Raw genomic sequence first — 4,994 nt, 5'->3', positions numbered from 1 at the left:
AGGTCCAAGGCCCGTGTCCCCAGGCGAGAACCTTGGAGGCGACCCAGGTCCAAGGCCCGTGTCCCCAGGTGAGAAGCTTGGAGGTGACCCAGGTCCAAGGCCTGTGTCCCCAGTCGAAAACCTCGGAGGTGATACAGGTCCAAGGCCCGTGTCCCCAGGCGAGAACCTTGGAGGTGACCCAGGTCCAAGGCCCATGTCCCCAGGTGAGAACCTTGGAGGATACACAGGTCCAAGGCCCGTGTCCCCAGGCGAGAACCTTGGAGGTGACCCAGGTCCAAGGCCCGTCTCCCATGGCGAGAAATTTGGAGGTGACACAGGTCCAAGGCCAGTGTCCCCAGGCGAGAACCTTGGAGGTGACCCAGGTCCAAGGCCCGTGTCCCCAGGCGAAAACCTCGGAGGTGATACAGGTCCAAGGCCCGTGTCCCCAGGCGAGAACCTTGGAGGTGACCCAGGTCCAAGGCCCATGTCCCTAGGCGAGAACCTTGGAGGATACACAGGTCCAAGGCCCGTGTCCCCAGGCGAGAACCTTGGAGGTGACCGAGGTCCAAGGCCCGTCTCCCATGGCGAGAACTTTGGAGGTGACACAGGTCCAAGGCCCGTGTCCCCAGGCGAGAACCTTGGAGGTGACACAGGACCAAGGCCCGTGTCCCCAGGCGAGAACCTTGGAGGTGACACAGGTCCAAGGCCCGTGTCCCCAGGCGAGAACCTTGGAGGTGACACAGGTCCAAGGCCCGTGTCCCCAGGCGAGAACCTTGGAGGTGACCCAGGTCCAAGGCCCGTCTCCCATGGCGAGAACTTTGGAGGTGACACAGGTCCAAGGCCCGTGTCCACAGGCGAGAACCTTGGAGGTGACACAGGTCCAAGGCCCGTGTCCCCAGGCGAGAACCTTGGAGGTGACACAGGTCCAAGGCCCGTGTCCCCAGGCGAGAACCTTGGAGGTGACCAAGGTCCAAGGCCCGTGTCCCCAGGCGAGAACCTTGGAGGTGACCCAGGTCCAAGGCCCGTGTCCCCAGGTGAGTACCTTGGAGGTGACACAGGTACAAGGCCCGTGTCCCCAGGCGAGAACCTTGGAGGTGACCCAGGTCTAAGGCCTCTGTCCCCAGGTGAGAACCTTGGAGGTGACACAGGTCCAAGGCCTCCCTGTCTTTAATAGATTCGGCATTGTTGGATACCTCAAGAGGCAAGTTAGGTATCAAATATAATATGAAACACCAATAAAAAAAGCTACTCCCAGTGTGATATAACTACAGGAAAACGAACCTGCCCCCCCCCACGCCCACCGGCTACCCCTTTGCAGAAAGCTCATGGATGAAAGAGATTGAGATCTGAATACTGTACACAGGAGATCCCATTTCTTTCGATCATTTCTTCAATTTGACTATTAGTGTCAGCGGATATTTCATCACATTCTTCAACTCCTCCCTGAATTTTTTCTCGGTCACGACATAAATACACTTGTTTGTGCAGCAGCTCAATCGGAGAAGCATGTGTCCGGATTCCTGAAGAATAAAGACTGGATCATTGTAACCTGTATAGACATAAGTGCCTGTGATTCGGTAATAGAGGTGATGTACGGTGTATGTCGCCCATAATATGACGAAACTTCCAGATATACTGAAGAGTAAAATGATGGATTTTTTCCGGTTCTCCAACTCAGGATCAACTTTTTGTTCAGCAGTGTTGATGCCCCTCAATGCCCGTTGGACTCTACTGGAGGATAATATGTGTCTTACTGTCAGTACATTGAATTGTAAAATAATGAAAATTGCAAGACACGGTGTTAAAAATATGATTACTCCAGGAATATGCTATCCACGTGGGTAAAGTATATAAGTTGGATTTGAGGCCACAGAACATTGGGACGTTGTTAATATAATACAAAGGTTCAAGTACAAAGTACCATGGGATATTTTGCAAACAGCTCAGAAGAAACACCGTGCCTACGATCGGAGCTGCCGTTTTCTCAGTGCAATATTTTCTTTTCAGCTTCTGGCAACAAATTGCAACGAATCGATCAAAGGCGAAAGCGACTGTTAACCAGGCAGAGCCGTTTCTGCAAGCATAAACTAGGACCGTTTGGAGACGGCACGCCAGAGTAACGGACAAGGTGCTAATTGGATAGTAAATGCCAATGATCCGGTTCAATATCACACCGGTGATAACGACCAGTAGATCCGCGACAGCCATAGCCACTAGATAGAGAGTGATGCATTTGGACAGACTGCACTTCCCCCGGCACAGGATCACAATTGCCATTATGTTAACTGCAAGAAAGAGGGAAATCATTGACTAGACTCCCAGTACAACGCATCAGGATTTTGTCTGAATTTCACAGTTTCTTTACTGCCTCTGTGGAAGGAATCGAAGCGCCTGCTTTGTGGTGACTGAGGATAATTTAAGCTCACGCGTCAGGCGGGAAACCCACGGCATCGAGAAAACGCCAGTTTTACTGCGCCCAATATTAACTCCATCCAATTCAATGGACAGTAAAACCAGCGTTGTACCCGATCCCATGAGTTTTCCAACGGACTGGTTGGGTTTGTTTCAAAATAAAACTAAATAATAATTAAACTGTGTATTTGAAAAAATTCATAGCACGTGAGTGGTAAACGTGAACTGATATCTAAAATATACAATAAGGGGAGGCGAAAGGATGAATTGAAACTAATTGAAATGGAGGTGGGAACTTGCAATCGGTGCAGCCACGGCTTTCAGATAAACCCCCGCATCATGCAATAGAAATACGTCAGGCTGAAATCGGGCGGTTCCTGTAACTGGCGGCCGATCTGCAATGTCGGTTTTATTCCCGATGGCAAGTTTCTAATTTACTCCATTGTGGCAGGTCTTCCTTAGAGAGGATGCAAAGACTATGGAGAGGGTACCGAGGAAATCAACTAACATAACACCGGGGAATGCTGGGCTTTAGTTGTCAAAGTAGGCAGGGGAACCTGGAGCTCGGTGCATTGGAGTTTAAGAGGCGATCTGGTAAACGTCTTCCGACAGCTGAGAGATTTCCATAAGACGAATAAGGGAGAGAGAAAAAACATTTGCCCTGGCGGACGAACTGTATTAATATAGGAAAAAGAAGGATTAAATCTTCACCAAAGAACCTCGGGAAATGTTAGGATATTTTTGGGGTCGGGTTGGTGGTTGTGATAGGAAATGAAATAACTTGCCAGAGGCTATGGCACACGCCGAATTAATAATTGTTTTTAGAATGAAGTGGATAAACGTTACTAAAAGAGAAAGGAACCTGGGGAAAGGGGAGGGGACATGGAACAAATTAATTTCTGGTTCAGAAGCGATGTTCTCTAGCTTCATTCTACGATTTTACAATAGTCACTATAGCACTATGAATATTTTCAGAGGCACATACTGTGGTGTGACAACATACATTTTTAAAACATTTCTTCTTTGATGCTGTCTGGATGAAACCAGTTGGAGTTAGTTCCCGGAAACCGCGCATGCGCCTGGAAGTGGTGATTTGTGATGACAGGATCGGAGCTTAATGCTCTCGCATCACTTTCTTCTGTTACTTTCGCGGAGAGTTTTCCGTGGTATTGTTGATGTGACTTGAATCACTGAAGGTTTGACAGTGTAAGATGCATCAGGAGAGGAGATAAAGTGTAACTTAGAGTAATTTGCGCAGTTCTGGTCTGCATGCTGTGAAGAGCATATAGAGGCACTGGAGAAGGTGCAGAAAATATTTCCAAGGAAGAACCAGGAACTGAAAGGGTAGAACTATCAGGAAAGATTGAACAGGCTGGGAACCTTTTTTTCTAGAAAAGACAAGGCTGAGGGGTGACCTGACAGAGGTCTTTCTATGAAATGGTTTGATAGCGTAGAGGTGGAGACTATGTTTCCACATGTGGGGTTGACCAAAACTTGGGGACATAAGTACAAGTTAGTCACTAATATATTAATTAGGGGATTCAGGAGAACATTCTTTACCCAGAGAGTGGTGAGAATGTGGAACTCGCTACCATGAGTAGTGGTTGAGGTGAATAGCATAGATGCATTTAAGGGCAGCTAGATAAACACATGAGGGAGAAAGGATTTGAAAGTTATGCTGAAAGGGTTAGATGATGAGAGGTGGGAGGAGGCTCATCAGGAGCACAAGCACCGGCTTAGACCAGTTGAGCCAGATGACCCTTTGTGTGCTGTACATTATATGTAATTCTATGTATGTAACACATGCAGCAAGAGACCTATTTACATAATGAACACGATGGCAATAAAATGACTTACCTGGAACACCAACAGCCGCAAGAATTGGGTAATAAATAGCATACACTGGACCCGTAACTGCTTCATGCATCTTCTGTTAGATTCAGGCTGAGAATACAACGGTTCGGGGACATGCACAGTGATGGGGTAAAAATCGATCCTGATATACACTTGTGGGACGTCTCCAGTGAATCAATGATGTAACATCATTACTGCTGTTAGTGAGACTCATTTAAACAAACGAGTTGCTTTCGCTTTACTGGATTTAATGTAATCGAACAAATATAAATGATGTCACAGTAATAAAAACCCAATATTATTTTGACATTTGTTCTGCGAAAAAAAGCTTTGTCCATCAGTCATATACATTTGAAAAAGTTACTATTTGATCCGATCTATTTTATGTGAAAAACAAACTAATTTAGGATTGTAGCTTCATTGGCCGCCCGTTATACAAATCGTCCTATTCTCATTATTACTGATTTCAATGGCACGCTGTGGGTAGCTGATTCGAAACAATTCCCTGTAGCAGCGAGATCCACATTGTGGCCACTCGCTGGGTAAAGAGGTTTATCCTGAATTCAGTATAGGAATTATTGGAATAATGTTAAAACAATAGTCCGAGAGAGGACAACAGGTGTCTCTCCCTGGAACAAAGACCACTCTCCTTGGATGGTAACTCAGCTCTGTGCGAGAACAGCAGGAGATATGTGATGCTCTGGAAGGTCCTGTGATTGCTGCCCGCCCCCGACCCCCAATGAAAATCT

General features: G+C 47.1%; 1 pseudogene; it reads right to left on the bottom strand.

Moving 5' to 3' along the window:
- Window positions 1–1,361: 1,361 nt before the first annotated feature.
- On the bottom strand, window positions 1,362–4,318 carry LOC147092705 (putative G protein-coupled receptor 139; annotated as a pseudogene).
- Window positions 4,319–4,994: the final 676 nt, after the last annotated feature.

Source organism: Somniosus microcephalus, unplaced genomic scaffold (genome assembly GCF_052327205.1).
Source record: "Somniosus microcephalus isolate GS21.2 unplaced genomic scaffold, FLI_Smic_1.0 unresolved_chr2, whole genome shotgun sequence".
Classification (NCBI taxonomy): Eukaryota; Metazoa; Chordata; class Chondrichthyes; order Squaliformes; family Somniosidae; genus Somniosus; species Somniosus microcephalus.
This window is presented reverse-complemented; position numbering and strand designations above follow the sequence as displayed.